Raw genomic sequence first — 12,542 nt, 5'->3', positions numbered from 1 at the left:
GGTATTGGAAAACAAAGCGAAAAAATCAGAAAACTAGAGGAATTTGAAAAGAAACACACTAAACGAGGAAAATTCTCTCTATCCAAAAAGAACGATATCCTGGCTTTAGTAGGCAATACCGGCCTCTATAGGGACTTCATTCCTGAATACTCCCAAATTGTAAATCCCATCTATCATCTTACGAAAGGTGACGTGCCTGTTGAATGGACAGAAAAACAACAAAAAGCCTTTGAGACCTTGAAAGCTGAATTCAAGAAGGATTTCAAACTACAGCAAGCTCCAAAGGAAGGTGATCTGTTCTTAGACACCCAACTCTCTGATGACTCGATGAACGGAGTTCTATTTTATATGGTTGAAAATGACAAACGAATCATCATGTTCATATCAATAGCGTTCAAAGATCATCAGAAAAACTTCACCTTGTTTGACCGAGAAATTATGTGCTTAGTAAAATGTGTCCAGAAACTCCAAATATGGCTACATGGACGACGAATTCATGTGAGATCAAACCTTTTACCAATCATAAACCGATTTCGAGAAATTGCTCAAACCCACCGAAAGGCGGCACACTGGGTAACCGTTTTAAATTGCTACGACATCATCTATGACATGAATTTTTCTAATAAAACCCTTTACAAAATAAAGGCTCCTGAGCTAGAAGTTCACAATGTTGAAATTCCAGGTGACTCAGATCCAACAGAGCTGGAACCAATTGAACCTCAAACTGAGCCATCGGAACTTCATTCACAAGAATTTGAGACAGGAATTACACCCTTGGAAGTCAAATTTCTTGCTGAAAACATTCCTGAACTTCATAAACGTCTCAGAAACATTTCATCATACCAACAGACAGATACAACGTGCAAAAAACTCATCGAAATTCTTGAGGAAAGTATCCCGGCAAACAATAAAAAGCAAAGAGATGCTCAGAAAAACAAACTTTCGAAATTTGAAATTTTCAAAAACGCCAAAGGGGAGAAAATTCTCATGAAAAAATTGGAAAACGGTTCAAAAGTACCATGCCTGCCTAATGAGCTTTTCTACGATACTGTTGACTACCTACACTGCGTATATGGCCATGTAGGATCTACCAAACTCGACGTAATATTTCGCAGAATATTTTACCACAACAACTCACTGGCGTATATTCGCGAAATCTGCAACGTATGCATTGTCTGTAAGGTCAATAAGAACTACGCAAACCATAAGACTATTGAATACGCTCAAGTAGAAGCTTATGCCCTTGGAGATGTTCTATCTGTGGATTTGCTTGGACCCCTTCCTGCAATGAAAGATGAACCAAAATACCTCTTGGTCGCAAAAGATGTCTTTACAAACCGGACATGGTTAAGAACATTATATAACATCAAGAAAAAGTCAGTCTGTCAGCAAATGGCTACAATAATATTTGACATTGAAAGTCATAAAGTGAATATCAAGAAAATAATAACAGACAATGGCTCACAATTTATCTCTAGTTCTTGGTACAATTTACTCGAAGAACATCACATTCAAGCTGCTCACACCAGCGCATACAACCCACAATCTTCATCTGTGGAAAGGACGATGCGCTGGATTGGAGACAAATTACGAGTAAAAATCAATAAAAACCACAATCCATTACGTTCACATTGTGGATGGCAAGAACTAATCTCTGAAATTGAGGATGAATTGAACAATACACCAACATCATTTGGATTCAAACCCAATGAAGCCTGGGGCATCGCAGATGTTATTGGATTACAAATACCCCAGACAAGTGTAAAATTCAACTTCAAGAAAGAACTCATCAAGATTCATGAAAAAATGATAAAACGCGAAATTCCATCTGTTTCGACTGAAAAATGTCTTGAAGAAACATTAAACCCCGACATAGACCTAATATTTGACACAGACGGTTACGTCCGTGTCACAGCGGACGGAGCCTGCTCAAAAAATGGTGACGCGAATGCAATTGCTGGAATAGGTATTTGTTTTGCGCCAGACTCAATTTTAAATATTTCTGAACGTATAACGAGCACTCAATACCCAATTTCGAACAACCTTGCGGAATTAATTGCAATTCGTACAGCATTGCAAGTACTTAAAGAAAATGAGATCACAAAAGTAAAATTATTGAGTGACTCAAACTACGCTATAAAAGCGCTCAACAATACCTGCTCATTATGGCAAACCAATAATTGGAAAAATTCACGTAACAAACCAGTCCATCACGAACACCTATTTAAAGAAATTCTCGAACTTCGTAAGGAGTTTGAAAAAGTCGAATTTATTCATGTTTTTGCAAGAAAACATGAATTTACAAACATCATCGCTGACTCATTGGCTAAAAAGTCAGTCTATACTATTGAACAAGATACTCTAAAAATCCAAGAAATGACCCACCGTCAACTGGTTGAGACCTTTATTCGAGAGAAAAGAAGGTTGAAGAAAATTGAAGAAGAATACGCCTTCAATAAAAGTCACCCAGATCCTACATTCTTCAAAAAGGGAGACTGGGTCTTAATGGCCAATCATAAACAATCATCTTTTGCCAAACAGACTTCTGGCAAACTATATGAAAAGAAAACTGGACCCTACATCGTTGTCCAAAGAAATGGCCATAACTGCTATCTTTTGGAACCAACCGATGAGGATGAAATCAACAGAGTAGCAAATATTCGCCAATTGACTCTTTTTATTACAAAAGAGAACTTAGAAAAATTGAGAAGCGAAGTTTGCTTCAAATCTAGCATTGATTCGCGCTCGTTAGAGCAAAGAATCAAAGAATTTCTCACTGATTATCAAAACGAATCTGAAATCGACAGTGAAGATGATGAATTATACCTTGATTCAGATCACGAGGATGACACCGAAATTGTAATCAGTAGGAAAGATTTTCGAAAAGCATCTCAAGTGGTCCTACAAGAAGTAGCAAAATCAGCTCGTGAAAAACGTGCTGAGGCACGAAATAAACGACCTGAAAAGGCGCAAGCTACATCACACGAGTCTCAAAATTCAACCCTTTCTCAATCCCAACCTTCCACTTCAGGGGCACAGGACGGACCCCCTATTACGATAAAAAGAACGAGAGGCCGTCCACGTAAGAATAGGGCAACTGAATTTTCATCCCAAGAAACTATTTCAACCTTGGACGATAGCCAAGACAGTCAAGATAGCCAAGATTCTGACGATGAAATATTTTTGGATGCTCCTATGGCACCCCAAAATTCACCCGATAATGACCTTTCCAATGTTCAAAACCCATTGGATACTCCACCTGACTCTGCTATTCCAGAATCGCAACCTGGCGAAACTCTAAACGCTCCTAGGGCAGGGGCAAGTGCTCAAAGGCCTACATCTCTGCCAACTAGGACACGATCTGAGCGAGTTCTCGCTAAATTACGAACTAAACCCGCTACTCACTGGAAAAAACAGCTCGAGACAAAATTCCTAAATTACGTATCTGATAGCGATCAAGAGCCTATCGCTCGGTTCTTCGAAATGGTTCCTGATGAAAAATCAGATGATGAAGGAAACCCATCATGGAAAACTTAATGCCCTGCAAAAATTCACTACTCTATTGTTGCGAATTGGAAAATGTGCGAAAATTACCCTATCATATGTCCTGACACATTTTCTGATTGCAACAATAACCACATATTACTTCTATCACAACAGACATGCGACAAGCAAAGCATTAAGAATCAGAAAGTGTAGATATTTTCAAACCCCATAACCCCTTCTGTCACTCTACAGTGGTATGTATACTCGTATAGCTACAAAACTACGATCTAAATCGCTTGGAAGTACACTGAAAATACCTCATCATATGTCCTTGTGCATTTCCAAGCAATAATGCTCCGAGTAGTATAAACTCAAAAATACGCAACCCAAACTGTTTGGGAGTATACAGAAATTACCCCATCATATGTCCTTGCGTACTCCCAAGTAATCAGTATACAAAATTATCTTATCACATGTCCTCTTATATTCCCCAACAAATACATATCCCTTTTAATGTAACGCTTAGAATCACATTTGATTAATAATTCATTTTTTTTGTCTTCAGTGCATTTTATACACGTAAGCATTCTAAAATACAGACGAAGAACGATATGTCCAACTCGTAATTCGCACCCTTGGTAAAAATAGACACATAACAGGTAGACGAAACCGGAACCCCACTGTGCCATGTACGAATACAAACATCAACAACAAGTCTTCACATCCTAAGCTCGTTACTCCAGCAACACAGTAAGCAAGCGTGTCATTGACCCTGCTACATCTCGTCAACACAGAGCGTAGACACCCGCATATACCAGCTGGAGAAGAATGCGTAAACAAACCCGAATAAATACGTACACACATTGGTCCGATATTCGCCACCAGATGATTTGGGAAAGGAATACGCTTAACAAGTAACTTGCACACGATTCACGAGTATTCCCCATAGTCATTTTTTTTCCCCTACTCATGCAGTTATTTCCGTTTCATAAAAAGACAAATTCGAATACTCGTAAGTATACCGAGATCTAGGTCTTGGCATAATACCTATAATTTTTCCCAAATTTATACACACATAGTACCATCAATCTGTATACTACGCCATCGTTCAGTACACTGAAAGATGCATTTTCACACACCATTCAAAAATCATCCTTTATCCAATTAAAAATCCTATACTCGTAATCGTAGGCATAATATATGTTTAATTAACACATTACTATGCGCATTTACAGTTCAACAACAACAACAGCCCATACGTAAGAATACACATAACGTGTTTAATTTTTCTGTTATAGACAATAGTCAAACGACGAGATTTAAATATTATGCGACTGTAGGATGCAAAGCCACAAAACCCCCTAAGAAACCCGAAATAATCATCGATACATTGTGGATAATTAAATGGTTCCCAGCGCAACACAGAGGACTCAGTAAATGATGCGAGTTATGTGACAGTTATGGGCAACTAGAAACACTGCTGCTTACTACCTCATTAAGATACTACGTAAGGTACAAAATTCGAGCAAGGCCAGCAGCAATAGAAACAAAATAATTGCCGGCAATGCAAGTAATAAGCCTGCATTACTCCGACGATTCATAGCAATCTCTATGAATTCGCTACTCTGAAAAACTGAACTGTATGCAAATTTTCTCGACTCGTCTGGCGATTCATTTTAGTATAGTCAGCATTTTTTGAAAATTTCATTCATAAGTCCAGACGAAGTGCTACCACTTCTAGAGAGACCATTCGGTAACCAGTCTAAGGCCATAAACACGTCAACATACGAGGACATAACTGTCATTCAAATCACTTATTTTTTTTCTCTCTATCGCCTATTTGAGCATTTTATTTTTGATAATTACCTCGCCTTCTTATCGATTCTCACGCACAAGTGCTCATTACGGTCACATACACCTAAAATTTATGGACCCAGAGGTGGGAATAATTTTTTCAATCTAATCTGTATCAACTAAACAGTTGGTAAAATCAAAATAAAAGCGCTACCTTTTTTCGAATCGAACCTTATTATATGTAGTGCTGGGCTCCACGCAACATCTCTCAACTTAGCTGTGGTAAGTTTTCGACTTTGCTTTACCTATTCGTTTCCGAGTTTTGCTTTTCCAATACAACTTGATCTGGTTGACTTATATTTGAGTAAGTCAATTGGATCTTTTTTGCATCGATTTCGCGATTGATCATTTGTGTCTTTGTACCAAACTGCTGTGTTTGATTATTTTTCCAAATCCGTATCAAAAATCTCGTTATTCAATTACAGACGTCGACAAAAGCCCCATTAGATCACTCTTCGATCGATTTTTCCCGATTTTTTGTTGGTCATCTTTCATTTCAATAGAATTTCCCTATTAATCGCAATTTTTTAGTGAAAAATGTCGATAACCATCTTCCAGATTTTCGAATGATTTCAATTTAATTCGTCTAGAATATTCCCCAAAATTTAGTCAATTTTTTGGAGATAACTTCCCTAACTTTTTTCGATTTTATCATCATTTCAATTTCCCCTCACGATTATGTCGTACTGCGAGATAATCTGTGACCAATGCAAGCTATCCTTGGCCTTGCCAGGACCATTTGCAAGAGCCATTCATGACGATATCTACATAACGGCGTGTCGTCACCTTTTTCATTTCGGGTGCCTATACCGATTGTATATACACTCCACCATGAGAACAGAACAAGGTGCACCATGTGTCCCATGTCCCCATCCGTCATGTAACCAATTGATCCTAGGATCCGATTCTTTCTTTGTTGACCAATCTCTACGAATATTCGAAGTGCTCAATACCGACTCTAGAGTCCAGTCCCTAGTGAATCAACTAGCATTACAACGAGATTACGTTACACGTATTGAGATGGTATTGGTCAATGACAATATTACCCTAACAAGTCAGGTGGAAGATTATCGAAAGGAATACGCCAAATTGACGACGCAGTATAATAGGCTCCTAGATCATCAGATAGGAAACCTATTCCCAAATCTACGTCCGAGAATGAATTCATCTACCGAGTCCCAACCTTCCTCCTCTCAAATGGAACCCGTCTTGCCACAACCTTCGATTTCCAACTCAGGATCTCCTTCACCCTCGTGGCGACGAGTCCAACAATCATCACGATCCGCCTTTGCGAAACCACAAAATCTTTCTTGTGGCTCTGCACCAGTTCAAAGACCGGAGCCTGTAGAGACCCCGATCCCAACGATTATCAATCCTCAAAATCAAAATATCCAAAATAACCCAGTGACCCAGCCCATAATATCGCAACCCGATTGCATAAATATGAACGAGCCGATTCCATCAACCTCGTCTGACAGCTCTAGGGCTCCAGACTCCGAAGTTGGCAATATTTCAGACCACGTAGCTGCTACGAGGTTAAGATCAAAAATTCCCCCGCCAAAACTGAAAAAGGGCACATCTGCAGACAAAAACCTTTTTCGTAAAAATTATAAAGCACGGTTCGGCTCCGATTCAGCCGAGTTAAAACCCTTTTATCCCATTAATTCCTACCCGCACGGCTTTACTGCCGCGGGATATGAAATTTTGGAAGATACATACAACGTCGCATTTTTCGCATACAATATCTTAATCATGGGGGATGGACACGCCAATGGTATTGCAAAATACCTAGGTGTGTCTAAACCCTATGAAAACCTGATTGATAATAAAATGTACCGTAGAGACATGCTGGCGTCCGGACTGCTCTCATACCTCGGGACGTTTAAAGAACTTCCAAAGAGAATAATGATTTCAATTGGAAATTTTGATGTGGAACGAAACACGTCATATGAACACTTCTTTTATGCATTCCAAGCAATCTGTCTGTTGTTGAAAAAATTACAAGTTCAACAACTCATAATCCTCCCCCTCATACCACATGAGGATATCAACCAAACGACTTTCTCAGAAATCAACCGAGCCCTAAATTTTGATTGGGAACGGACCCTCGGAGGAAGAGTTTTCCACACCTCAGATATATTCGAAGAACTCCACAGAAACAGGGCTGGAATGGACCAAAAAGGTCCCTTCTACCCATCTAACTTATATGCCAATATAATCCCGACAATGCGAGACAAATTCATCCCTGAGGTATTACGAAAGCAAACAATAATCCTAAATCCTAGGCCCCCTACACCTGACGTAGATATTTCGTCAGAATACACTCCTCAATTACTACCACTTGATTTAAAAATCCCTAGGATTTGCTTGACCCCTGTAAGGATAGCTCCCCGTTCAACCACTAATCCTTCCACACCCTCAACCTCTTCTCACCCAAATACGACAAAGGCAGTAGCAGTACAAAGCACACAAACTTCCTCCGACAAAAACAGTAATCTCGGAAAGATGGGTAAACTGCGTCGCCTAGAACGTCGAAAAAATGACGATAACGACAGCTCAGTTCGACATGTACGCCGACGCACCGATCGAATCGTGCGTATGGTAGAAGCAGCCATAGAACAGGCAGAACGAGTCAGCTTGCCGTCGATTAATTTGTCACGCGAGCGCGCGACACTGCTTTATTCTGATTCTAGATACTCCAATAACGATCAACGGGTACCATCGCAAGATGAAGAGATAAGTGACACGGAAGCCGATGAATAAAAACGACTACCTTAGCCGAAACCAGAAGAGCTCTGGATCACTGGAAGTGCCTAATAAAAGTGAAATTGAATCTTCCCTGTACATAATTAATCATTTATTTTTTTTAATCTAACCCTAGAGTCAAGTATAAAAATAAAGCATGACTAACTTTTCAGACCCCCATCTATACACAAGATACAATAAGTAAGTATTTTTCGAAAAACACACTAATAGTTTGTTTCCCCACAGAATTATTATGACTCAACAAAAACGCAGTCCTGAGTAATGATCCATATTAAATGACGATGTCGAGAGATTTCATAACTCGAAAAGCTGAGATTCGTTGATAATAATACTGTTGGCGACTAAACGACCACATCTTCCCATCACAAAATATCCGTAATTCTTCAACAATTAACTTTTTACAAATCCACATTATTCGACAGTTCAGATTTTGTATCCTACACTTTTGTATGTTATATGTATCCGTACTCAATTTTTGCATCAATATTTCTACTCTCATGCACGTATTTTTTATGCTATGTATAGATATTACTCACTTAAAATTGAGCAAAATTCTAGAATTAAGCAAAATTTCTTTTTTACGCAATCTTTTCATATCATTTTATACATTCAGCCTCTTTTCTCCGTAATGTTAGATCCATATTTTTCTGCATTTATCGTTATGCCATACATTATGATTTTAGAATTAGATAAAAATCTTAGAATTACGCAAAATTTTAGAATTAAGCTAAATTTGTTGAAACTGTATGCATTCTCTAGAGAATAGGAAGGCAGGACTACATAACATTTGCAAACCTTTGAACTTTCTCAATTTTTCTTCCTTTTTGATCGGGGGTACAAATTCAAAAATGGGGAAACAAAAACTTAAAATCTGCGATATGAACACCGCAAAATTCGTAATAAAAGATGCTGGCTTTTTGTAAATATCATATTCGCAAGAAATTTTTTCCAAATTTATAGGCCAAATTGACATAATGCTACTTAGTGACCAAGAACCACTCTCGTTGGCAGAGTACATACTCCGCGTATTTATTCCATCCAAATTTATGAGGACTATCTTCGCAACGAACCCATTAGGACACATTTGGCTACAAAAAATAGAAGGGCTACTTTTAGAACTCCAAAATTTTAGAATTTTTCTTACTATTCTCACAAAAAACATTACCATTTTCGATCCTGTTGATTGACACTGCGATCTCTGATTATCAAGTAATTGGTGTCTTTGATTGCGGGGAAAAGTCAATGGCATTTTTATTCAAAATTCCCACCCTCCGACCCATCTTGTGAAAACCTGTCACCTCAAAACAGTCTGCAGATCAACGCAGCAAAGTACGGAGGGGCAGGGGTGGCGCATCCTCCCTTGTCTTGGAAGGGAGGGGAGAGCGGGGTACGGCATATTTTTCCTCTTATTTTGTGATCCGTGCTTCCCCCCGTGACCTGCTGTAAAGGGGTCAACCCCCGGAAGGGCATATGATATGAGGAAATATGCCTTCATCACGTAAGGGATGATTAATAGAAGCATCGTTATAGTGATGAGTATAAGAAGCATCGCCGTAGCGATGATTAAAATAACAACTCCCAAAGACTGCGCAAGTCTGGTAATGTGAGAACTTCTTCTAATACGTTTTGATGACAATTCAATGTCATCAATAGCCGCGCATCGAACGATGCACCTACGACTATAAATAGAGCAACACAGCCACGAGCCAAACTAGTTGTTGTAATTGTGTTTTAAATAAGTTGCATTTTAATCCAGTTGTATTTTCGGATAAAGCTGCACCTACGAGGTAGTCGCAAGACTACCGAGTAGTTGCACTTAAAATGATCTGAATTTATAATCAAGTTGTACCAATTAAATGGTATGCTCGTGTATCTCGAATCCGACCGTCGCGAAGGCAGGTTCTTGGTCACAAAGTGTATTTATGTATGTTAGAAGCGGATGAGTTCCCTCTACGGGGACACTCATCCCCTATTTATTCCGTTCTCGCCCACTTTTATAGTGGTTAATATTATTTCGCTTCGTGATTAAAATTATCGATCGTAATTCTTCACGTTCTCTATTGGGTATGTCTTCGATCCTGCTAGCCATCGGAACATACTTCTCGTCTGGAAAAGCACCCTCAGTAAAAATAACCAATACCTGTCGACTGTGTCTAGTATTAGGGACACCCCGAAGAGACAGGAAAAGCGGACAGTTTGTGAACCTGATGAGTAAGTCATCAACATTAATAGCACATTTTCTAGGAAATGTGTACAGTTTCAATGGGTAAGAAATTACCAACCTCATTATCTATTAACGAATATTAATTATTACTTAATTTACTAACTCGAGTCTAAGGTAGTAAAATCATTTTATGCTCGTTTAACTTTTATAATATGTATTTTTATGTTATTTCCGAGCAACAATAAATCATATTATCTTGTATGTATGCATTTGATTGGTGATTGGGAATTATTTCTGTGAAAAGTGAGTAGTATGACTGAGACCTCTCCAATATATTGAGCTAACCAGGCGAGGCAAATATTCACTACCTTAGGGAATATTTATTGTTTCAACCAAGTAGGTAGTAATTCTGATAAAAACCAATTATCTCATTCACTCTATATCTCACTATATCAAAATCAAAAAATTTTATAACTTTTTAGCTATTTTTTTGATTTTTTGAAGTTAGCAAAAATTATTATAAATTGGCACCCCTGAGTTCCAAAATAATTATTTAGATTGTTCCAAATATCAAAAAATGAGAAATGTCACAAAAATCTGACCTTTTGACCCTAGAAAGCGATCAAATAGGATTAGAAGGTTAAAACACCCTCCAAAGTCGCTTCTTTGGAACTTGAATCTAGCTTCTAAAAGAACCTCAAATCACCTAATTTGACCTCAATTGGCCTAATACAACAATACCCATCATTTTTTACGAAAATTTGGCTGAAAATCGTTGAAAATGGATTCATTTTTCCAATTTGCTCTCTAAAGGATTTGGTGCCTGGATCTTAAAAAAAAAAAAAAAAATCGCAGAAACAATTCAGGGGTTCTCAAAACTGGAAAATTTGATCACCTCTGATGTGAGGAGAAGCTAGGATAACTCGAATTGATCTACAAAAAATTTCTGAGTGCCTTTCAACTCAAAACAAAGGTTTTCATTGAATTTAGTCAACTCCTTCGAGATTTTTCAAATTCAACTTTGAAATAAAAAATCTCAGAATTTCTTGCCTTTTTTCGTGCTTCAAAAGGAGACAACCAAATCGAAAAAGAAAAATTAAACTAATTTCCGAGAAAACAATTCCATGCAAAACTATTCAAAAATTTCCACAAAATAAAACGCCAACACCTCTAAAATAATACAATACTTCATCGAATTCTCCCAAATAACTCAATCAAATCTGGTAAAATCAACGTCGCAAATTTCAACCAGAAAAATTAATTCAATTTCAATCCTCAAAAAAAAAATACCCACATCATGCAGAATACAATTAAGTATATACGAATTCTATCCGCACACATACAGAAAGGAAGGAAGGAAAAGAGCCGTAAATCAAACGAAGCGTCGATGAAATAGCAAATCAACGCGATCAATACCAACGAATCACCCTTCAACATTGTACTACTCGAAAGGAGGAAAAAAACCAACAAAATATTACTGTCAAATTGAACCCCGACGTATAATAAATCAAGGTGTGAATCGACATCGATTCCGTATCAAAGTTGGTGAAAATTTTCGCCGCTGATTAATTGTACACGCTGTGACAGTAGCTAGGCCTAACCTAACAATATATACATGTAACCATGACGACCAATTATAGCAATCAAATTAACTGTCGAACTATAGAAACGTTTAGGAAAAAAAATTATAAAAACACGAAAGAGAGAGAGAGAAATATTATAGAGAAGTAATTAACCGATAGAATTTTTAAAATATTCGTTAATTGCGTCAACACACAATTAGGATGAGAGCCATGTTCGATGAATATTCAAAGTATATAGGTAAGTATAAGTAAAGTAGATAGGATATGTAGGTACTTGAGAATATTATTATACGTAGGTATGTATAATAGCAGTAGTAGAAGTAACTCTTACTATATATCGATATAAAAATTATGACATAATATGTATAGTTTGAAAGCTCATACCTACTTGGAGCCTTCAAACGATATTTATACTACTCTAATTGGTGTGTAATTGTAAGTAATAAAATATGACTACGTTAAAAGCATGCAAATCATAACGAATGCGAAAAACCTAAATATAATAATGCGACTATGGAAAAAAAAGTAAAAAAGAATGTAAAATAAAAATAATACAGTATGTAAGACGATAAACTGGAAACACTTGAACCAAAACGCTGTACCCTGAAGACGGTACTTAAATAGTGTTCGTAATATTCTACCACAACCGGTGTTATAAAAAGAAAAAAACTATACAGTACAAAAAAATG

The 12,542-nt window shown here is 37.6% G+C and overlaps 1 protein-coding gene across 6 annotated transcripts in view; it reads right to left on the bottom strand.

The window, feature by feature from the left end:
- Positions 1-12,542, bottom strand: part of LOC135846045 (RNA-binding protein Musashi homolog 2-like) — a 211,567-nt gene that overhangs the window by 48,723 nt on the left and 150,302 nt on the right. The window lies entirely within an intron of this gene.

Source organism: Planococcus citri, chromosome 4 (assembly GCF_950023065.1).
Source record: "Planococcus citri chromosome 4, ihPlaCitr1.1, whole genome shotgun sequence".
Lineage (NCBI taxonomy): Eukaryota > Metazoa > Arthropoda > Insecta > Hemiptera > Pseudococcidae > Planococcus > Planococcus citri.
Note: the sequence above shows the minus strand (reverse complement) of the source record. Positions and strands in the feature narration are given on the sequence as shown.